General features: G+C 42.1%; 1 long non-coding RNA gene across 5 annotated transcripts; it reads right to left on the bottom strand.

Moving 5' to 3' along the window:
- Positions 1–449: 449 nt before the first annotated feature.
- LOC119033120 lies at positions 450–13,685 on the bottom strand. Of its 5 annotated transcripts, none has more exons than XR_005079162.1 (6): positions 13,569–13,685; positions 5,292–5,401; positions 3,223–4,162; positions 1,553–2,579; positions 1,259–1,427; positions 450–1,171 (listed from the first exon to the last, which is right to left on the bottom strand). It is a non-coding gene; the product is annotated as an uncharacterized LOC119033120 (long non-coding RNA). The 5 variants fall into 5 exon arrangements; XR_005079164.1 differs by lacking the exon at positions 13,569–13,685 and having other exon boundaries at positions 1,553–2,147; positions 2,306–2,579; positions 5,292–5,631; XR_005079161.1 differs by lacking the exon at positions 13,569–13,685 and having other exon boundaries at positions 5,292–5,631.
- Between the last annotated feature and the right edge of the window lie 11,258 nt (positions 13,686–24,943).

Raw genomic sequence — 24,943 nt, 5'->3', positions numbered from 1 at the left:
GTGTTTGAGTCCATAACTATATGTAAAACTAAAAGGTTTTTACCCCTGAAATAAACATTGTTTTGTCTAAAAATGAACATGAAAATATCATATCAAATAAAGTTGGTGCCATGAAATATGAAATGTTTAACTGTAAATGTAACAGTCTAAATCATAAAATACAAATTTACTTTGTAAAATTGTCCATCAATTATGGCAAGAAAAAAAAACGTTTTGCCAGTTTTGTTTTAACAGTGAAAAACTGACAGCTGCAGTTGCCAAAAATTACGAGACATTTAATAACATTACAGTAAAAAGTGTATTAGTCCTGCTGATTTTACAGATAAAAATGTCATTTTTGAAAATATCAAATAATACCATAAAGATTTAAGACTGAATGGTAGAAGTAAAAAGTAAAATATGCACATACTGTACATAAAACAACCGCAAAAAATAATCAAACTTTTTCTTTGATAGAACATTTTCATTTAATGAAAATTATCTGTACTATAACATATAAACTATTGACATTGCCGCACTGGCAAACAGCATTTTAACATAATTTTAATCATATCATCCCTGGTCTATCAAAACACAGGAAAGTTTTCTAAATCACATCATATCATCAATCACATTCATCTCATAGTAAACAGCGGGACCTGCCCATAGACGGGCACTGTTTCCCGAGGGACAATATGAGGTAGAACCGTTCCACATATATATTCACACTTTTTTCCTTATGAGTTAACAAAGGCGCTACACATACAACGCCATCATGGCAACAGAGACATTGAGTAAGTTTTAGATGCTGAGATTGTTTGTTTGGACAGTGTTTTTGTAATCACTCACAATTCCTCTAGGGGCCGACAGAGATAAAATCTACTGCAGTAAAGCGGAACATGTACAAAGTGCAATCCAGTGCAGTGAACAAAGTACCACACAATTCACCTAGTAAAAATTTACAGCAACTTTCAGAACTTTTGGTGCAGTTTTAACAGTATTATCTGCAGTGTATGTTACATTCAGTATACCTTCATCACATGACTCCAAACACTGTGGGAAGGTCTAGGTCCACTCATGGTCTGCCAGGTCTGAGATCAGAGTGAGGACTCTTGGATTGACTGAGAACACTTTCTTCTTCTTCTTGTGCCTGACCTTGGTGCCTCTCTCAGGATTTATAAAAAAGAAACACCTTGATGAAAAAAAGAAAAAATATATCTTAAGTGTCTAATCAACTGCACTGTATTTTCAAATATCTTAACAAGATGGAAATATGTACCTTTGGAGGAACTCCAGTATTGACCGCAATTCCACTGGGTAGTGTATGTTAAAACAGTAGTATCTGTCAAACAACAGGCAGATGGCAGATATGAAGGAAGTGATGTGGTCGTTAACAACCTTTTGGTCAATGCTCAACATGAATATGTCAGCAGCAAAGCAGGAGGACCCTGAGAAAAAACAACATGAACAAAAAACATAAAATTGAATGATGAGGTTGTCGATGTCAGCCATTAAAACAAAAATAATGATTATTACAATCAACTACATTCTAAACTTGGTTCAGTTTACTTACCACACACAATGAGGCAGGGTGTTGCTGGCACACTCTCCATCTGAACCTGCTCAGCACGGCTTGTCTTCTCGATGTAATGGAAGAGATGTTCTTCTTTCTCACCAAAGTGAGCCAGTAAAAGAAATACCATCTCTGTCAGTTCCTCTGAGCAGCCACTGGACTGGCTTCTTTCAGTTTGAAGCTTGAGGAGAGAATCCAGGACTTGTTTGCGTTTTTGTGCAGACACAGTTTTGAAGAAGTTTAAGAGGCGCTTCCCATTTTTGTCCACATTTGCAAAAAAGGTCTCAGATTTACACCAGTAAGATGCTGGAAGTGTCCTTCCATACCAGCTTCATGAAACAAAAATATAGCTCATAGGCATAGCTCCTGGATGCTTGTACCTTTGTTGATGTCTTTTCGCTGCGTGTAATAGGTGGACTTGACTAATTCTTTCACATCTTCAGCTGTGTAGTTCTTCTGTTTAAACATCTTCTTCATTTCTTTTTTTCTTCTTCTGACTCACCACAGTGTCAGTGTCCTCATCTGATTCCGCATTGCGTTTCGTTATCTTTGGTGTGTCTGGTCGTTTGACATTTTCAGTTCTTGACTGGAGTTGCTTTACCAGGGAATGAAATCCAAGTCCAATAACATAACATCACCATCAATCACATCTTCAAGTGACTTTGGATACTTAGCCACCATTCTTTTTGCCATCTCTGTAGTGTTGCGTTTGGTTGGATTCTTACAAATCATTTCAGTAACGATAATCCTTACCATTTCTCTTCGCAGTCGTGCACTTGGACATTTCTGTCTTTCCAAAGTCTGCAGTAACTCTTCAGGGAGCTTCTGCCATGGTATCTGAAAACTGTCTACCCAGTGTGGCACAAAGGGGGAGCAGCTTATTGAGGATGATGAGGTAGCTGTGGATGACGCTGGTGAAGACTGGGGTGGGACCGAAGTTGGAGAGGATTGAACAGGCAGTGGAGAGGAACACACTAAGTTTGGAGTTGAAGCAATTGAGTCTGTGAAAGTACAACAATCTGGTAATCTGTGAAATAATGTAGTGTATCAATGAATTGCAAGATATTACAGCTGCACAATATGGTCAAAAATGAGTACTGCAATTATCTTGACAGCCAAAATCCACTTAATCAAGTTCTTATGCGTAAACACAAGCCGGTACATGTACATTTTTACTGGTACTGCAGTCTTTTGATCATGTGCATAGAGATTATATAATGTTAGGTAACAGTTATTGTAGTTGTAGTTTCTTTTCTAAACACAAGACACTGTGTCTCCTGCCCAGGGATTACAGATGTAAATCGGCTCATTGTTAACTCTGTTGGAGCAAAGAAGCTGGATGTTGTCATGTCAAACAAAACACATGAAATATGATTCAACTTTCTGTATCACAACTATAATTTTCATTGAAAATGGCTAAATACTTAAATCATGATGATGTGAAATGTGTTATTACATGTTTCATCTGGAGATCAAGATATAGGGGCTAGTCCATCTCTGTAGCAGTGGTTTAACCTTCATCAAAAAAAATGAGCAGTTTTTTGCAATTTGAATATTGCACTTATGTATATAGAGATTTTAGTTATATTTAAAATACTTGTGCAGGTTTGAATGTAAAGGATATTCATTCTTCTGTAAAAGTTACAACAGTTATTTTTCAATACACTCACCATTTTGGGCCCATGCATTAACCAGTCTTCTGGATTGTATGGGCTTTAATACTGGCAGCAAGTCTCCTTCTTTGATGTACTTCAGATCATCTGTGTCAGGCTCAGACAAGGAGAGAGGACTCAGATGCAGAATGATGATGTAATGACAGGTTTTATTTTACTGATTTGAATCTCTTTCAGACTGAATGACAAAGCAATGGCTATGAAAAATACTATGAAGACAGACAAGACAAACAATACAAGTAACACATAAAACAAAAAGCGCTCCCGAAGGAGGAATCTACACTATTCTTCAAACTTTAGCTATAAACTTAATAGAAAACAAAAACTACTCCGAAGAGGACAGCACATAGGCTATAAAAAATATCTACTCTGAATATCAAAAGGTACAACAAAAGGCGCTCCACACGGAGGAAAATAACAGGCTATGAAAGTCCTAAACTGAAAATCAAAACTCTAACCAGAAACGTTAGGAACCAAAAGAGTCAAACAACCAAAGAGAACAAATACAGAAAACAAAACTTGACAATACTTAGCTCGAGGGTTTTCTTAGCAAGACTGTGGTAAAGGCTTCCGTACACGACAAATGACGAGATACTTCTGCGACGCAGACAGGGGAAGACAAAGACTTTATACACACGAGGGAGGGGAACACAGGTGAAAACAATCAGGGATCAGGGATGACGTCAGACCGGGGACACAAGAGGGAGGGCAAGTGACCTGAAACGAGAGGAGAGTTACTTTTCAAAATAAAACATGAAATTCACAAGACAAAAAACCCAAGACAGGACATCCCTCACCGCGGTGTGACAATCTGTGGTGGTAGCACCAAGTACTTCCAAAGTATCCTCTACCAACTTCACAACTTCATCTGGAAGACCTGGAATCACTGCTGCAATTGCATCAATTATCTTCTTTGGTATTTGAGTTTCCGTCATATCTGTTGAGATACACAAACTTAACACAGGTTGATCTCTGGCCCACTAACATCAAAGCATTTACTCTGACAAGACACTGTGCTTCAATGGGACAAACTGGTATCCATTTATTGTGTATGATGATAATGGCCACATGTCAATCAGCTTACTACTGTGTCTGCATTCAAATCTTCCTCCAATCTTCTTCTTTACCAAGTACATGTGGTAGTGTGGAAGAAATTGTCCAGCATACATTCTCATCAGAAAATGAAGTGCGGAATCATCTTTCACAAAAATGAGGATGAGTTCACCAAACTCCATGGACTCATCATTTCTAATGACTACGAATTGTCCCTTCCTGTCCCTTATTTCGTTGTACTGCAAATCAACAGGAATCCTTGTATTTCTTTCAGTGAAACCAAAATGTTGGATCGCACCGTTAACTTCCTTGCTGTAAAGTTCGGAGTAAAACGGTGAGCCATCTTTTATTGCAAGGTTGGGGGACTCGCTGTTCCAGCAGAAAGAAAGGCCTGAAACATCTGGTGCCTCTCTGAAAGAGTCGAACACAGACTTTTGAAATTCTTCAGTTGCCTGCTGCATCTTTTGAAGTAACTATGTTTGCTCTCAAAACACATAGTCCATAGTCTGATGAGTGGGCCAAATTTCAGGATCAGTCCTGGATAGTGCCGTTAATAATGATGTTTAGGTCTCAACTTTATATCTGGAAACAGTGCCTTCCTGGTTTCCAAATATTCTTGGATGAGAACATCTAGATATGCGACCTGAGGCTTGGAAATTTGCTGAGCACAAATCAGGTCAACAATGTCCTTAAGCTGCAAAGTTAACTGCCACACATCATCTTGTGGGTCCTGCGCCATGTCTCCAATTAACAGAGGCAGCAGGTTGTCCACTAAGTTTCAGTGCGTTAGGACTGACCGCACACTGTTTGGAACAAGCATCTGCTGCTTTGTATTTGAACTGTCGATGCACCTGTTCAAACTTGTGTATGTGAACCATTTCTTTTTGTAGATCAAGTATTTGAGATAAAGAGCAACATCGTATGATAGGACACCCTCGAAGATGTCATGGCCCAGACAAGGGGGCATGCCTGGTGAACAAACATTAAAGTTCTGTAGAGTATTAAATACTGACCTGAACTTTACCCCGTGTACTTCTGTCACATCCTCCGTCTCTAGCTGTTCAGTGGCAGATCTATAGGTTTCTGGAGACCACTCCGGTCCAACGATGGCTGGATCAGCACCCTGAAATTCAGTCCGAGTGATCAGACAATATCTACAGAAGTACGCAGAGGAACTGAAATTTTCCATGAAACCACCAATGCAGTGAGAGCCCAAGTTGTCTCCAGCAATGCAGTACAGTGCTCCTTTCACAACAGATTCATCTTCCATTGTTATTCCATCCTCCCCTAGTAGTTTCAAGTAAACACCTTACCGTCAAGACAGTCACAGAGAACATCCGTTCTGGAAACATCATTAGGGTCCCCTAACATGAGGCCCTACCAAAAACTGGAAACCAGCATACCCTTTAAAGTATTTAGCACAGGAACATAGTAGGCAAATCTTTCTGTCCTGTTCTCATCTCTGCCCAAAAACACTTTTTTGTTCTCTACATATTTGAAAATATCTTTAAAACACTGGGTTCTCGAGTAAGCAGTTCTCATGGGTCCTGTGTGGCAAGCTGTGAACAAGTCAGATTGCTTTATTGTGTCACAGATTTTTACAATGTCTTCATCTGCAACTGACATTTCTCTAAGAGACGAATTTAATCTATTTGAAGTATACCTCTGTCCCAACTCATGTATATACTGTATCTCTTCAACAATGTTTTGAATGGTAAATGCTGGAAGAAGATGCTGTCCCTGTAGTTTTATGTAAAACATACATATATTTCTGAGATACAACTCACTGAAATTTGGTCTGTCTGTAACCGTGTCTTCAGCATCTGACACACTGGCAGCTTGTTGCATGGTAGCACTTGAAGCACTCTGAGTATCTTCGTTAATCGATCCACAAAACACATTTTCCAAACAATGTCTGTGTTTTCTGGACATATGAGAGGTAAAGGAAGATTTTACACCGAACACACCTTTGCATCCTCTCACAGGGCAAGTTACTTGGTGCTCCTCTACTATGTGCTCATTTAAGTGAGCAACCAAAGATTTTACTCCCACACACTGCCATTCACAAAGTGAAACAGTTCAGTTCAATGTTGTCAACGTTGTATCCTGAGTTAGTGTTAGCATGCTATTATGATGACAATAGAAGTGCGCCTTTAACGCTGCATAACCAGTACACACCCGCTTGCAACTTGCTGCAACACACTTGAACATACATTTTGGTTCACTGCGATGCAGTTTGCAATGGACAACAAATGCTTTAACTAGTGTTGTGTCGGTCACGAACGTGTCGTTCGAAAGAACGGATCATTTCAGTGAACGAAGTGAACGGGATCACTTCATGGACTGATTCGTTCCTTTCTCAGTTCAGTTGAGCTCAGCCGCGATCATGCTGGCCGGGAGTGGAACTGCCGCGACTCACTCAGAGAACTGTCAGGACCTGATTCTCGTTTGCGCTGTGATTCGTTCATGATTTACGAACCTACTGCAGGCGGAGAACTGACGCTGAGGACGTGATTCTCATTCACGCACTGTGCTGGAAGTGGCGCTGTGTCTCTCACTCAGCCAGGGCAGAGGAGATGATTCACGTTAAGTAACGGTACTGCTAAAATTAGCGCTGTGTTGCTAACATCCAAGTAGCATCATGTTAAGTGATTTTACTGTGCACAGAGGACACTTTCACCATGTAAAAATTTTAGTGCATGTATACCACTCAGAGCAGCAATGCGTCTCCCGTGAATAATTGCGCACTGCCCCTCAGTAAGTGAACGTGAATTTCAGGGCTGAATTATTAACCGCATGACGGATCGTTTGGCTGCTTATCAGTTCAGGGAGTTGGAGAGCCCTGAACGATTCGGTGAATGAATCTTTAGAATTAATAATTTTACTGAACGGATTCTAGAGATTCAGTTCAGTAAAAAGAACTGTCGTTCCCATCACTAGCTGTTACAGACTGAACTGTTTCTGCACATATGTTACAAGAATACTGTACGATTTTCCCAGTTAGCCAGGAGTTGCGAGGTGCAGAGTCGTCCACAATGATCACGATGTCTCCTGGTGTGAAGTTACGTCTGATATTAGACCATTTTTGTCGTTCCTGCAGTTGGGGAAGATATTCCTTTGTCCATCTTTTCCAGAATAAATCTGACATATACTGAACTTGCCTCCACCTGCGGCGAGCGTACATGTCTTCTCTCTGAAACTGTCCTGGTGGCAGTGACGGTTTGTTCTTAAGAAGCAAAAGGTGATTTGGGGTAAGTGCTTCAAGGTCATTTGGATCTGCTGAAGCTTTGGTGATAGGCCGACTGTTAAGAATGGCCTCAACTTCACATAAAACTGTGTCAACTCATCAAGGTTTTGCAAGTTGAGGGTGGAATTAAGAACCTTTCGCACTGATCTAATTAATCTTTCCCATACACCTTTTTTCAGACTTGAGATTTCATTTGCAAATCTTTTTCTCTGGCAAAAGCATATGAGCTCCAACTCAGCATTAGCCAGTTCTTCAACTGTGAGTCCACTGTTTTCCTGAGCCTCATGATTTCCTGTTTTCATTTGTTGCAGATTTTCTTGGTGGGTGTTGTCTGGATGAAGCTGGGCATGAGCATCATGTGTGTATTTCCGTTTTCTGCTATGATGTAGGAGCGTCCTTTTAACTTTGAGAATCCATGCTACTGCTCTTTTCAAATCAGTCCAGGATGAGAAATAATGGATTAGATGGGTTATTGGATCTGCTTCATGTGATTTTGTCTGAGTAGCATTGATGGTTATGCTCCTGATTTCACAGTCTTTTGGTGAGACTTCCTCTAGTCTGTCAGGATTTTGAGGCCACTCTCCCTGAGGCAGCAGAAGAAACTGAGGTCCAGATATCCAAATTTCTTTCTTTAGAAAAGACATAACTGATAAACCTCGGGAGGCCAAATCTGCTGGGTTGTTAGTTGTGTTCACATATCTCCACTGTGATGGATGTGAGACTTTGGCAATTTCAGAGACTCTGTTGGCACCAAAAGTTCGGAACCTTGTGGTCTTACTGTTGATGTACTTGAGGACGGAGGTGCTATCAGTCCAGAATATGGATTCTGCTAGCTTCATCTGCAGTTCTTTTCTCCACATTGTGTCCATTCTGCTCGCCATGGTAGCAGCAGTTAACTCCATTCGCGGAATGGTGGCTGGCTTTAATGGAGCCACCCTTGCTTTCCCCATTATGAACCCACAATGTGCTTGGTCGTGACTGTTGTGCAGTAACAGATAGCTAACAGTTCCATAACCGTCCTCACATGCATCAGCAAAATGATGCAATTGTGCAGATGTCACTGTTCCAAAGTTTGTAGGTTTAAGGCATCTGTCAACCTTAAAGTCTTCCAATTTATGAAGTTCTTGAATCCAACTCAGCCATTTCTGTACAATGGAGTCTGGTATTGTATCATCCCAACCGGTCCTTTTCAGACACAAATCTGAATCTTCTTGGCTGTCAGGACCACAGGTGCCAGTATTCCTAGGGGATCATATACTGAACTGACTATTGAAAGAATCCCCCTTCTGGTGAGAGGTCTGTCTTTAGGGATGATTTTGAACTTGAAGACATCAGATTGCACACACCATTGAACACCTAACACTCTCTCCATGGGAAGATTGCCACTGTCCAAATCCAGATTTTTCATTTCTTTTGCTCTCTCTGTTTCAGGTAATGGCAGCCAATACATGACGACTGTTGCTTATCCATTTGGTAAGTAGGAAGCCTCCCTGGAAACAGATTGCCCGTAGGTCGTGATAAAGAGCTATTGCATTCTCTTCTGAAGCTGCTGAGGCAAGACAGTCATCAACATAGAAGTTGTTCATAATGGTGTTCACAGCTTGCGGGCTGAATTGTTTCATGTTGTCCTCAGCACACTTCCGAAGGGCAAAGTTCGCACAACTTGGAGATGAAGTGGCTCCAAATAGATGCACTGTCATTCTATATTCCACCATGTTCTGACTGTAGTCTCCATCAGGCCACCAGAGGAACCGTAACAAGTCACGGTCCTCATTTGGTACTTTCACTTGGTGGAACATTGCTTCGATGTCTGCAGTGATGATGACAGGCTCTTTACGGAATCTGGTCAAGACTCCTATCAAAGTACTGGTCAGGTCTGGCCCCTGCAGAAGCTGAGAATTCAATGAAACTCCCTGAAATGTCGCTCCACAGTCAAACACCACTCACAGTTTCTTCTTTTGTGGATGCAAAACTCCATGATGTGGCAGATACCATTTTCTGCCATCACTGCGTTCCAAGACATCATCTGGCACCATCTCTGCATAACCTTTAGATAATATGTCTGACATAAAGTTAGTGTAGTCCAAATGAAGAGTACAATCTCTCTTGAATCTTTTCTTTAGGTTTAGTGTCTGTTGTTCTGCAACACTTCTATTGTCAGGCATGTGTATTTTCCTCTCCTTTAAAGGTAATGCAATGCAATAATGACCATTAGTTGGGCAGATTTTGAAACTAAATCCAAGAATCGTTGATCTTCTTTTGAGGGTTCTTGGTCATCCCTAATACATTCAGGAAAGTCGTTCTTGAATTGCTGTTGCCACAGCTCATCAAGTTTCATGACTGCAATCCTGTTCACATTTATCACAGACTTCTCTTGAACATCATTTATTCTTCCTAAAGGGCCATTTACCGTCCAACCAAGCATGGTTTTGACAGCATAAGGTCCATCTCCCAGTTGTCAATATCATTCTGATGTGGGATGTTTCCTTTGTGCACAGGCATAATTTTCTGGGTGTATATGCTTGGCAGATCACAAAAATCATTGCTGTCCAGTCCACTGACTTCAAGGCCAGAAACAATGCTAGTTTCAACAACAAGCATTCTATTACAAACTATGGGACAAAGGATTGTCCCATAGTTTGTAATAGAATGCTTGATTTATTTCCCTGAAGGTTAAGCTTATTAATCAGTCCCACTGTGCAAAATGATGCAGTGCTACCTGGATCGAGAAAAGCATAAGTATGCACAGTTATATTTCCTTTTTTGGCTTTAACTTGTACAGGCACTATTGAGAGCTTGCAGTTATCTTCGCCGGCCCCACTAAGACCACTAGTCTGAACGGAGGCTACGGCAGTGTCTTTAGCCCCTTCCTTCACTTCTGCTTGTTCTTTGTCCATTTCCTTCCTTTTCTGGTGGATATGCAGCACTGAGTCTCTTCCTACAGTCTTTGCTGATATGTCCTTTACACAAACAGCCAAAACATTTTCTTTCAGGAATGTGATTTTCTCACTGTGTGCCCTTTTATCCAACTGTGGACACTTTTCTAAAGCATGTCCACCTCCACAGAACAAACAACTCCTGTCCACAGGTAAGTTTTCCTTTGTTCCTCCAATTTTTTTCTGCAACTGTCACAGTCGTGGCAAAGATATTTCTTTTTATCCTTGAATGAGGCTGTGTCTTGGACCTCCTTACATTTTGGCTTGTTGCATCCTTGATGTCTCCAAATAGTGGATGTGTTATGATTTTTACCTGCCTTTCCAGGAAATTCACCATGTCCTTAAAGGTAGCTCTTTGTTTGTTTTTCTCCTGGAGATCACAGGCCACTGTTCTCCATTTATCCCTCAGCCGGTAGGGCATTTTCCTTATGATGGCATGCATATTAGCTGGCATGTAGCTGACATCCTCCATGGCGTTGCAATATCCTCTTAGAAACAGAGTGTATATTTGTAGAGCCTTAGTGTCATCTGTTTTAATTGATGACCATGATAGAACCTTCTCCATGTAAGCTGTAGCAATTTTATGCTCATGTCCAAAATGCTCTTGAAGTAAAGATTTAGCTTTCCTGAATCCTCTGTCAGAGGTCATATGTAGGCAACTCCTTACTAGTTCTCTTGGCTGTCCTCTTGTGTATTGTTCCAGATAATAAAGACAGTCTCTGGGATTTTTGCTATTGTTCTCAATACTGTGTTCAAAGGATTTAATGAATGTTTGGTACTGAAGTGGGTCACCATCAAAAACTTGAATATCTTTCTTGGGCATGGAAGACAGGCACTGTTGTTGGACTAATAATGCAGTGATTTCATTTTGCTTCTCCAAGACAGAGACCATATTATTCTGTTCACCGTGACTTGAAACAGGTAGTGTAGTTGGAGATATCACATGTGCATGTTCACTTGGATTCCTGTTGCTTAGTTGAGGCATCGAGGGACCTGCGGTGAAAGATTGGATTTGACTTGCAGCTCTGTCCGTAACTTATTTTTGTTGTTTGTGGATCACTTACACTGTGCTTTAGGGGTTTTTGTCCATGTGTATATATCTGGGGTACAAAAGTATCTGTTTCAGCATCAACTGTTTTCTTTTGTTGTTGTCCTCTCTAAAAATATGATTCCATACCATCAGACACTTTTGAGAGGTTACTTTGTACACTGGATCCTTTTGCAGCACTTAGTACTTTTATTTTGGCCATTGTAGCAGCAATGTTTGCTTCCAGTTCCAGTTGCTCCTTTTTCCTCCTCAGCTGTTCCTCTTGTTTCTCCAAGATGTGCTTGTCCTTCAACAGTTTTTGTCGTACCACAAGAGCAGCCACTTCAGCTTCGGCCTTTAAATATGCAGATGCTGTACTTGAAATTTTGGAGCTTGAGCTGGACGAACTTTTCTTGCTTCTTCTGCTTTCAATATTTGACACACTGTCACTTGGTTGTATTTCATCATGTACATCGGATGTTGCCTTAATGTTCGATTGGTATAAGGGAATGTCATGTTGGTCAGTGTGGATAATTGTTTCTTTTAATTCAACAAGTGCCTCAGGTGAAGTTGGAGAAATATCTGTATCTTCAGCAAATGGTAAATCTGCAGTCACATGACCTGTTTGAGGAAACGGCCTTCCAGTTTCAGACAACCATCGATTAGCATCATCCATAAAATCTGTTTTGCATTTTGTCATGTGTTTGAACCAGTCACGCTGAGTTTCCTGTTCCTTTTGAGGAAGCATTACAATAACTGACTCATGTGCATCCTTTGCATTGTCGTACAGATGGGTCAATTTCTCCATTGCGAATTGCACATCCTTTGCATTTTCATCATTTTTCATTAGCTCTTTAGTTTTCCTTATGAGCTCTTTAATTTTTCTCACGTTTGTTTGTCGTTCTTTCTGAAGACTGTCAATTTTGTAAGCCAAAGCCTTCGCTGTAAGCTTGACCGGTCTCCTCTCATCCGTTTCATCCACTCCTTTAGTGTCACTCATTTTGCATTTTCCAATATGCGCATTTCATCCATAAACACAGCAAAAACACTTCGCTGATAAACCGCATCACTATTACTCACAAGTCACCAACACGATTTTCCATTGCATTTTCAATCTCAACAGCACGTGGCAGTCAGCGCGTAACAAGCAGTCAAACCAGCTCCAAAATCTCCAAAGACGTGCCGCGCAACGCAGGCCAACCATCAGTCCCCAATGGACAAGTGACAGCTCCTCCGACTGTGTTCCAGCTTATAATATACACAGAGGGAATTAAAACAGCCTACCGCTTCCAATGGCCATGATGCGCTGCCGCTGAAAGTCTTCGCCGCGGCATCAGTCAGTGCGTCTCCTCCGTCCTTCCGAAGAGGGAAAGGCCAAAATAATCCAGTGTTTATTCATTCCAAACACCATTGCGCTTGCCAATGGGATGAAATCCTGTCCGTGCCGTGTCAAGGATGTATACATTTTTTCTTTGACTAAGATGTAGCGTCTTATTTAATTTATAAGTAGTCCGCTGAGAGGCTAAGCAGGCTCCTTTCTGTGACTCGTTGAATGAAAAACTTTAGTCCAATTCCAGATATGTTTCTTGGGTTTATTAACGAAAGTTATGATCAAAATCAAGTAGAAAAATGATGGTCAAAGTTACATCAAAATTACGGTCAAAGTTATATCAAAATTACGGTCAAAGAAAAAATATAGGGCCTCACTCAACCTTCTTTGTCTACTGGAGCGCCCGCGAACAAACTGCGCAGGTGAAATAATGTGGAGGCCAAACCCACTTCCTCTTACCACAAATCATAACAAGATGACAAAAAACAAACAACAATAGTAATAATAATGATGTGCACTGCCTAAACAAAAATAAACAATCCAAAACAGATGCACATTTTGGCTCCTACAAATACATCTTAAATAGACAACACCAACGGTTAGCATGCAGCAATAGCAACTTCGAGGCTTACAGACCTACAGCTAGTTGTGGAAATACACACTCACAGCGTTTTTGTTTTGTTTAAACTGAATTAACCAAATGCAATTAAAACACTTAACTTTATGTAACCTTCTGTAAAATGTCCATACCTGGGAAACTGAGGAGAAGCTGCAGTCGAGAAGTCTGGATGACAGGTAAGGTAAGGTAAGGTAAGGTAGCCCACAAACTGAGAGTGGATTCGGGGAAAAAAACAAAAGACCTTCCCGCTGGTCCTCAGTTGCTGATTGGACTGTTCAAATTCAGGCGCCTCTCTGTCAAACGATGCAATCCAATAATTTAATAATTAGATCCAGTGGCGGCTGGTGAAAAATATTCTAGGTGGGGCTGTGTGTGCCAGAAGCTTACAGTAACTATTCCAATAAAAGAACCCAAACCAAAATATGTGTTATTTTAGGTATAAACAATATTTATTTAATTGCCCTTTAGAAATCAACAGTTTGACAGATAATTGTAATGATATGAGATGTATATTAGTGAATACTCTTAATACACAATTCTTGAGAGACATTTACAGGTGGATGATGATTAGAAATAACTATATAAACAAGAAAAACTGTCATAGGAATATAAAATGTAGCATTTGGATTAAATTTATTAGTGAATACTAATTACAATACAAAATTACAATACAATTGTATATTATTGTAATATTTATAGGAGGTAAATGGATGATGATTAAAGAGTTGTATATGTGTTTGTTTTTTAGTATGATGGAGTGAGTGACAGCTCTTATTTGAACATGAACTCTGAGCTCTTCTGTCTTTCTTTTTTTTTTTTTTTCTTTTTTTTTTTTGGCCGTTATGGGTTTATTGATAGTACAGCTGACGAGGGGTGACAGGAAACAGGAAACAGGGTGAGAGAGAGGGGGAGTGACACGCGGCAAAGGGACCCAGGCCGGGATTCGAACCCAGGTCCACTGCAGCGAGGACAAAGCCTCTTTTGTCTTTCTGAGTAGCAGACCTCTCAATGACTTTGGTGTTAAAGTCAGGAATGTCTGTATCAGGTTTTTCTTCATGGAGAACATAGCCAGCGCGTACAGGCAGTTTTGTGCCATGGCATTCCTAAGGAATGTTTTTATCCTCTTTAAAGTAGAGAAGCACCTCTCTGATTCTGCTGTAGTCTTAAAGGGATATTCCTGTGTAAATTTAATCCATGGTCTAACACACAGTGACACCATGTGAGACAACCCCCAACTCCCCTGCAGCAGCTTCCGGGTTAGGGAAGTCCCAACGCGACAATTACTGAGTGCGGTTAGAAATGCTCAATTCCGTTCTTTTCCCTGTCCACTCTCGATAATAGCTGTTATAAACTAGTACGTCAGACACATATGAACTTTGATTGATTTACCATAGAGTCATAATAATACATTTTCATCCTTGAGCCGCGGAATTCTACTGCACTCAGTAATCGTCACGTCAGGACATCCCCCGACCCGGAAGCTGTTGCAGAACAGCGGAAAGCTGTGCACACTTCACAACAGCAATGCAGCTAAACTAGCAGAGTTTTGATACCATGAACTATGTGCTGAGACCTGCTTTTTGATTGTGGTTTCTTGTTGGAGGTGTATACTACTGTATATTGCTATCATGCGGTCATTTCTGAGGTTGCTAAAACTCTGTAAATAAGGGTCTGCTAACTTGATCTCTCGAGAGGGGTCTTACTTGGAGTCACAGTGTGTTAGACCATGGATTAAATTTACACCAGAATATCCCTTTAAGATCACTTACAGTCTCACTGAATGTGTCCTGGAGGTTGTTTTCCATGAAAACCTGCATGAGAGCCAGCACATCACTGCAAGCCTTGACCAGAGACAGGGATAGGCTTCCACAGTGGTTTCCAGTGCTGAATCCGGGAACTTTACACTGTTTTGGGGGAACAAGTCCCCTTGCAGCAGAGTGGCACTGATGAGGTGCTTGGTGAAAGAGAACCTCTGCTTGGCATGTCTCAGAATGGTATCACATACATGTGGGATATTGCCTGCTGCATTATCAGGTTCAGCGTAACAGTGTACGTAGTGGGGTCTCCAGTAAACGTTGTGAACCTTGCGCAACTAGACTTGTGCGATTAGTTTCCTCCATTGTCCCTCGGGTAGAATAATTGGCGGTCGCGTTTGGAAGCTGGATGAAGTCTTAAAAATGCCCTTTATTCAGACTGTCAATGTAAGGTAGCACAAGCACCAACTGACAATGAGTGGCAGTGTCTGTTGTTTAATCTGCCTGGATAGCTATAATCTGCCGTTTTTACACCTCCCAGAATGTGGTCTCTAAGTTCCAACAGCACGCAGTACAAAAGTTATTTTTGAACTGTCTTTGAGGTGCCTTTAAACACAGTGGTGGTCTTCAGGTGCTCCTCTAACACAGTCCAGCAACACCACAAAATCGACTAATCTACAAAAAATGCCACGGTTGTTGGAGGATGCTGTCTCATCATAGCCTTGCAATGCCAGTTCAAAAGCTCCACAGAATTTCACACAATCAGTGATCTTCAACGGAATATGTCTGTTCTAGATGGCTAGCTTGACAGCGTTGTTCACGTGTACCTTCGAGCATTCATGTTTTTTAATCTGCTCTAACAGATGTTTTAGGTCTCTAACTCCTGCTACAGTATCTGTCCCCAACATGTCAAACAGTAAATACGGGAAGCAGAATACTGTATTACTGTCACGCTCAGACAAGGAGAGAGGACTCAGATGCAGAATGATTGAAGTAAAGACAGGTTTTATTTTACTGATCTGTAGCTCTTTAGCATGTATGACAAACCAATGGCTATGAAAATTCTATGGAGACAGACAAGACAAACAAGACAAATAACACATACAACGGAAAACGCTCCCAAAGGAGGAATCTACACTACTCTTATATATTAGGCTATAAAACTTAAATAGAAAACAAAATCTCTCCGAAGAGGTCAGCTCACAGGCTATGAAAAATTTCTACTCTAAATAATAAAAGGTACAACGAAAAGCGCTCCACACGGAGGGAAACAAATGGCTATCAAAATCCTAAACTGAAAATCAAAACTCTAACCACAAACTTTAGAAACAAAAGAATCAAACAACCAAAGACAACAAATTCAGAAAATAAAACTTGAAGATACTTAACTTGGGAATTACAAGGCAAGGCTGTGGATAAGGCTTCTGTATACGACATAAGACGAAATACTTCTGCGACTCAGACAGGGGAAGACAAAGACTTTATACACATGAGGGAGGGGAACACAGGTGAAAACAATCAAGGATCAGGGGTGACGTCAGACCGGGGACACAAGAGGAAGGGCAAGTGACCTGAAACGAGAGGAGAGTTACTTTTCGACTCCTGACGGCCCAGGGTGCTCAGGATGGGTCCGATGAAATTCTGTGATAAGGTCGGGGTCTACTATATGTCTTGAAGGTACCCATTGTCGCTCCTCAGGACCATAGCCTTCCCACTCCACTAAATATTGTCTGCCCCGGCCCCAGTTACAAACCGCCAACAGTCGTTTAACCTTGTAAACCGGACCTCCATCAATGACCTCGGGTGGTGGTGGGGGCGTGGTGGTAGGCATCATCTTACTTTCCTTGACTGGTTTGACCTGGCTAACATGGAATGTCGGATGAACTCTTAGGGACCGGGGCAGACGAAGTCGTACAGCAGCAGGTCCGACGATCTTGGTGATGGGGAAGGGACCCACAAAATGAGGAGCCAATTTCTTGGAAGGAACTTTGAGGTTAAGGTCTTTCGCCGACAGCCACACTCTTTGGCCCTGTTGATAATTTGGAGCTGGGCGTCGCTTCCGATCCGCGATTCTCTTGACGCGATCTCCCTGGCGGATTAGAGTCTGTTGAGCGGCAGTCCAGATGCGTCTGCAGCGTCAAACCATGGCGTAGGCTGAGGGGACCGAAACTTCCCCTTCATTGTCTGGAAACAGAGGCGGGGGATATCCTAGAGCACAATGAAAGGGAGAGAGACCAGTAGCAGAGGTGGGTAATGAATTGTGTGCATATTCAACCCAGACCAGGTGTTGGCTCCATGTTGAGGGGTTCTGGTGAACCACGCATCGGAGGCCGGTTTCCAGTTGTTGGTTGAGGGGTTCGGTCTGGCCGTTGGCTTCGGGATGATAACCGGATGTCAGGCTTGCTCTGGCTCCGATGAGACGGCAGAATTCTCTCCAGAACCTGGATACAAACTGGGGTCCCCAGTCTGAAACAATGTCTTTGGGAAACCCATGGACACGAAAAACAGTGTTCATCATAACCTCTGCCGTCTCTTTGGCAGATGGTAGATTGGGGAGAGCGATGAATTTCGCCATCTTGGAGAATCGGTCCACCACTGTGAGGACTGTAGTGTTTCCTTGTGAAACTGGGAGCCCAGTGACAAAGTCCATCAAGATGTGCGACCATGGTCGAGACGGGATGGGAAGCGGTTGGAGTAACCCAGTGCGAGCCTGTGATGACGTCTTGTTGCATGCACAGACCGAACAAGCCTCGATGTACTCCCGGACCTCCGACTCCATAGCGGGCCACCAGAACCTCCGGGAGATGACATATATAGTTCTCTTGACTCCTGGATGACAAGAAAGCAGTGAGGTATGCTCCCAATGAATCACCTGTGGCCGCAACTCAGAGGGAACGAACAGACGGCTGTCGGGACAGCCACGACGTGAGGGGGAGACACCATTTGCTTGCTTAACCTCGTTTTCTATAGGCCAAGTCACTGCTCCAACCACACAGTTCAGTGGAAGGATAGGTTCGGTTTGCTTGGTCTTGGGCTTGGGATCGAATAGTCGAGACAACATGTCCGGCTTGACGTTCCGGGATCCCGGCCTGTAGGATAGAGAAAAAGAAAAACGGTTAAAAAACAGAGCCCACCTGGCCTGGCGAGAGTTAAGCCTTTTAGCCTTTCTGATAAATTCAAGGTTTTTGTGGTCTGTCCAGACAATGAATGGTTGTTCGGCCCCCTCCAGCCAATGCCTCCACTCCTCCAACGCAAGCTTTACCGCCAGCAGCTCCCGGTTGCCAACATCATAATTGCGCTCTGCCCGAGACAGTCGTCGCGATAGGAAGGCACAGGGGTGCATTTTGCCGTCCTTCTCAGATCGTTGGGAGAGTACAGCTCCAACCCCATCATTGGACGCGTCAACCTCCACCACGAACTGTCGTCGAGGATCTGGCAGGGTGAGGCTGGGGGCCGTGGTGAAGCGATGCTTGAGATCCAGGAATGCTTTGTTAGCTTCTGGAGACCAGCAAAAAGGAACCTGGGTGGAGGTAAGAGCATGGAGGGGAGCTGCTATTGCGCTGAAGCCCCTGACAAACCGCCTATGAAAGTTTGCAAATCCCAAGAATTGCTGAACCTTCTTGCAGCTGTCTGGAGTAGGCCATTCTGCCACAGCGCTCACTTTAGCCGGATCCATCTGTACTCTTCCAGGGGCTACAATGAAGCCCAGGAACGAGACAGTATCAGCATGAAACACACTTTTTTCAGCTTTGACATACAGTTGGTTTTCAAGTAGTCTCTTAAGAACCTGAGTGACATGGTTCTTGTGTGTGGCAAGATCAGGAGAGTAAATCAAAATATCATCCAAATAGACGTAGACGAATTGGTCCAAGAAGTCCCTCAAGACGTCGTTTATCATGGCCTGAAAGACAGCAGGTGCATTAGTGAGGCCGAAAGGCATGACACAGTACTCGTAATGACCGCTGGGCATGTTAAACCCAGTCTTCCATTCATCCCCCTCCTTAATGCGAACCAGATGATGAGCATTGCGCAGGTCTAGTTTCGTGAATACTTTAGCTTGTTGTAGCTGGTCAAATACAGAAGTCATGAGTGGGAGAGGGTATCTATTTTTGATAGTGATATCATTCAGAGGACTGTGGTCAATGCAAGGACGTAGCGATCCGTCCTTCTTTCGTACGAAGAAAAACCCCGCTCCAGCAGGAGACGACGATGGACGGATTAATCCTGCCTTCAGGGATGTGGAGATGTAGTCGTTCATAGCCTGGCGTTCTGGTCCTGAAATGGAATATAGTCTTCCCTTAGGGATGGTGGATCCTGGAATTAAATCGATGGCGCAGTCGTAGGAGCGATGTGGAGGGAGAGAGAGGGCTTTAGATTTACTGAATACTTCTTTTAAGTGATGATAGCAGGGTGGCACCGTGGTCAGGTCGGGGTAATCCACGTCTGTGACAGGGGTTGCAGAAAACAAGTTAATGTCAGCAGATTGTTCCATATGTCCCTGTCGTTTGCAATCTTCCCCCCATTCTCTGATCAGTCCATTTTTCCAATTGATGTGAGGGTTATGTTCATATAGCCACGGTTGTCCCAGGATCAGAGAATGAGATGTGGATGTGAAAAGGTGGAATTGGATCATTTCATGGTGTTCTCCAATCGACATTTTAACTGGTTTGGTTATGTGGGTGATATTGAAAATTTCCTTGCCATTGAGAGAGCGAGCACGGATAGGTCTGACTAGTGGATCACTTTCAAGTTGTATTTGTGTGCCAGACCCCAATCCATCAAACTCTCATCAGCTCCTGAATCAATCATGACATCCAATATATGATTTGAGTTCAAGGTAACTGACATAAGATAACGAGAATTGGTCTTGGAGACCTGATTTGAACTCACCGTAGGCTTCTTTTTCACTGGGCTGGGCTGAGCTGATGAGATGACCTGGATCACCACAGTAAAAGCACCTCCCCTCCTGTTGCCGTTTTTGGCGTTCCTCGAGGGTTAGACGAGCTCTGCCAAGCTGCATAGGCTCCTCGACGTGTTGGAGAGGCTTTTCAGACGCGACTGGGGAGGAGGTCCGCCATCTTGGTTCTGGAGCGGAAATCGCTCCTTCTTGAGCTCCCGGTTTCGGCTCCCACTGTTGACTCAGTTGGTTTCGGCGGTTATCGGTGCGAATAGCGAGAGCGATGAGATCATCCAGGCTTGTTGGCAGATCCAGGGGTATCAGGAGGTCTTGAATGGCGGGGGATAAACCTTTCAGAAAAATGTCATAAAGTGCGATGTTGTTCCACCCACTCTCACCCACCAGCGTGCGGAACTGAATAGCGTAATCGCACACTGACTCTCTGCCTTGTTTCAGGGTGCTTAGCTCTTGGGCTTTTTCTCGGTGGGCGCTCACCGGATCAAATGTCTTAGTTAGCGCTGCTTGGAACGCCGCTATGGATCCACACACCGCTGAACTCCGGCTCCATTCTGCAGACGCCCATGCCTTGGCTCGACCTGTCAAATGAGAAATCATAAAAGCCACTTTCACTCGTTCAGTGGGAAAAAGCGTGGGGCATTAGTTCAAAGTGGATCGAGCAATCGATCAAGAAAGTCTTGCATAACCCAGGGTCTCCGTTGTATTGAGCTGGCGGTGCCAGCTTACATGAGGCTCCTCCAGAGAATGTACTTGCTTCCGGGGAGGCGGGGGTAGACGGAGGCGGCGCTGCAGGGGTTGGTCGGCAGAGTTGACCCAGAAGCTCTTGTAGCTGGGAAGAGAGTTGACCCATGTTGGCAGCCATGGCGGTCTGGAACTCAAACGAGCTTCCTGTGTTCGCAGAACCTCTGACAGTCGCTCGGCTTCTGCTGAGTCCATTTCTGGCAGAAGTATACTGTCACGCTCAGACAAGGAGAGAGGACTCAGATGCAGAATGATTGAAGTGAAGACAGGTTTTATTTTACTGATCTGTAGCTCTTTAGCATGTATGACAAACCAATGGCTATGAAAATTCTATGGAAACAGACAAGACAAACAAGACAAATAACACATACAACTGAAAACGCTCCCGAAGGAGGAATCTACACTACTCTTATATATTAGGCTATAAAACTTAAATAGAAAACAAAATCTCTGCGAAGAGGTCAGCTCACATGGCTATGAAAAATTTCTACTCTAAATAATAAAAGGTACAACGAAAAGCGCTCCACACGGAGGGAAACAAATGGCTATCAAAATCGTAAACTGAAAATCAACACTCTAACCACAAACTTTAGAAACAAAAGAATCAAACAACCAAAGACAACAAATTCAGAAAATAAAACTTGAAGATACTTAACTTGGGAATTACAAGGCAAGGCTGTGGATAAGGCTTCTGTATACGACATAAGACGAAATACTTCTGCGACGCAGACAGGGGAAGACAAAGACTTTATACACATGAGGGAGGGGAACACAGGTGAAAACAATCAAGGATCAGGGGTGACGTCAGACCGGGGACACAAGAGGAAGGGCAAGTGACCTGAAACGAGAGGAGAGTTACTTTTCAAAATAAAACATGAAAATCACAGGACAAAAAACCCAAGACAGGACATCCCTCACCGCGTTGTGACAATTACAAAGTGTATCCTTGATGAGAAATTAATGCAAAAATTGTCGTATTGGCTACTAGAGACCTTACAGCATAATTCCATTATCGCTACAACAGTATGTACATTTAACATTTACAAAGTGTATCCTTGATGAGAAATGAATGCAAAAATTGTGGTATTGGCTACTGGAAACCTTACGGCATATTTCCGTTATTGCTACGACAGTATGTACATTTAACAGTTACAAACTGTATCTTTGACAAAAACTGTATGCAAAAATTTTGGTATTGGCTACTGGAGATCTTACGGCATATTTCTGTTATTGCTACAACAGTATGTACATTTAACAGCTACAAACTGTATCCTTTACAAGAAATGAATGCAAATATCATGGTGTTGGCTGTTGGGAAAATGACGGCATATTTCCGTTATTGCTACGACAGTATGTATATTTGACAGTTAAAAACTGCATCCTTGACGAAAAATCAATGCAAAAATTGTAGTATTTGCTACTAGAGACCTTACGGCATATTTTTGTTATTGCTACAGCAGTATGTTTATTCCACATTTACAAACTGTATCCTTGATGAGAAATTAATGCAAAAATTGTGGTGTTGGCTACTGGAAACCTTACAGCCTATTTCCTTTATTACTACAGCAGTATGTATATCTAACATTTACAAACTGTATCCTCAATGAGAAATGACTGCAAAAATTGCGGTATTGGCTACTGGAAACTTTACAGCATATTTCTGTTATTGCTACGACAGTATGTACATTTAACAGTTACAAACTGTATCCTTTACAAGAAATGAATGCAAATAGTACAGTGTTGGCTGTGAAGAAAATTACGGCAGATTGCTGTAATTGCTACAACAGTATACATTAAACAGTTTAAATGTGTATTTTTTAGGAGAATTAAATGAAAAAAAATTATGGCATATTTCTGTTGAATTTCTGTTCAGGGGATTTTTTGAAAATTGGGCTGTTAAAGATGGAATTTCAATGTAATTTGTGAAGGAAAGGAAGGCCAATGGTTGAGGCCCTCATCCTCATATTTTAATCACAAATAAATCAAATTTTCCCTATAGGCCTACTGAGTAAAGTTTACGTTATAAATATTATAACTTGTAATAAGACCCGTGTGCATAGGCTACTATAGCAGGTAGAACCCTAGGGTTAGGGTTAGGGTTAGGGGTTAGGGTTAGGGTTAACCCTAACCCTAACCCATTCTCAATTATAATTTATTGGCTTCATTGTCTATCTACAGTAGGCCTACAGGAGGCTTTCCATAGGCTATATGCAGCCGGCTCAGCTCGGAGCAGCTAGCAGAGTCCAAGTGAAGGTTTGCCAGCACGAGAGCGGTCAAGACAGTCAAATGTATATGTGCAATAACTTTGACTGTATTTTAATCTAGAATAATTAAGAACATAAAAGACAAAGAAAATATGATATGTTTTACCCATTTCGGCCATAAGCGGTCATAATGACCGCACATCATTTCGCGGGGTTTCATTGTTACATTTTTTGTGCTTATTTGTAAATTTACTTGTAATTTAATTATTATATAGTTGCATTATATAGCTTGGTTGGCACAATGGGCAAACACAAACTGGAGTTCCCACCTCCGTGGAACAGCAAGCGGAGCTGTTCAAGGTGCTGAAGTGACACGACTCTGACTGTGCACCAGGGAAAGCCGAGGAAGAATGTCTTCATCCTGAGCACCATGTATGCAGGTGTGGACACCTTTAATGGGGCGAAGGCAAAACCAGAGTCTGTGATGTACTACAACAACACCAAGTATAGCGAGGATGTTCCGGACCAGATGGCGACAGCGTACTCCGTCAAAGGCTGTACCCGAAGATGTCCAGTGTCTTCTATAACATCCTCGACCTAGCTGGGATCAATGCCCGCATCTTATTCAAGGATATTCCACAGCAGGAGAGCCCAGAGGAAAGTCCTGCAGAAGCTGGCAAGGGAACTGAGGGAAGAATACATGGAGGGATCACAACAGCTCTTTGTTTTTGTTTTAGATCAGCTCGTTTCCAGCTTTTTCGACTTTTTTTATTATATATATTTTATATATTATGTAAGAATAATATAAATAAAATGCTTCATAATCAAATAAGTTAGTTTTGATTGTTAACTGAGTTTTCTCTATTAAAATCTTAAAAATAAAAATATATGCAGTAATTATGGTTTACTCTGTGCGATGATATGAGTATTGATAAATGTAGCCCGGGGCGTCGCTAGGAGTGCAAAACATCAGGGGATTTAGCCCTGCACAGTGTTGCCTCAGTTACCTTGAAAAAGTAATCTGATTACTGACTACTCCTTTCAACTCATTCGAAGCTTGACAGTACTCTGTCTCCAGCACAGAGTGAGCAACAAACCTTAATATTCGCATCTCTAGCTGACAGGAACTCAAAATAATGACTGGATTTCAAGCTAGAAGACGCGAATCTCTCTCCTCCCTCCATTGTTGCTTGTGTTTGTGTCACTGGTGGTGTTACACGTGAGTTGTGCTCGTGCTGAAAACGTGACTTGTGGCACACGTGAGATCACTCCCCGAGACAAGAAGAAATATATATTTTTACTAAGGAAAATGACAAAAATAATGATAAGTGACTATAATCTGATTACTGGTTTGTAAATATCGACGTGTTAGATTACTCGTTACTGAAACAAGTGGTCACATACAGTATACCGGCATCACAGTGCAGATAGTCTTTCTTTTAACGGGGTCCGGGGAAATTTAGAAAATTTTGAAAAGTGGACTGTTTAAAGATGCAATTTCAATATAGTTTGAGAAGGAAAGGAAGGCCAATCGTTGGGTCCTCATCGTCATATTTTAATCACAGCTATTTTTCCCTCACTAAGCCTACTGGGTGATGTTTACGTTAAAGATATTATAGCCTATAATAAGACCTGCGCTGTGTGCATAGGCTATTAAAGCAGGTGGAACATTCCCTATTATAATTTCTTGGCTTCATTGTCTATCTGCATCAGGCCTACAGGAGGCTTTGAGAGGTATTAAGAGACAAACATCCATTCAACATCATCAATAAACCCACAAGTGTAATAAAAATCTGCAGCATTTAATGTAATAAACCCACAAATGTAATACATCTTCTACAAACGTAAGAGCCGCTGCCTATTACAAACGTAACATGCTATTTCCTACACAT

Source organism: Acanthopagrus latus, chromosome 15 (assembly GCF_904848185.1).
Source record: "Acanthopagrus latus isolate v.2019 chromosome 15, fAcaLat1.1, whole genome shotgun sequence".
NCBI lineage: Eukaryota > Metazoa > Chordata > Actinopteri > Spariformes > Sparidae > Acanthopagrus > Acanthopagrus latus.
Note: the sequence above shows the minus strand (reverse complement) of the source record. Positions and strands in the feature narration are given on the sequence as shown.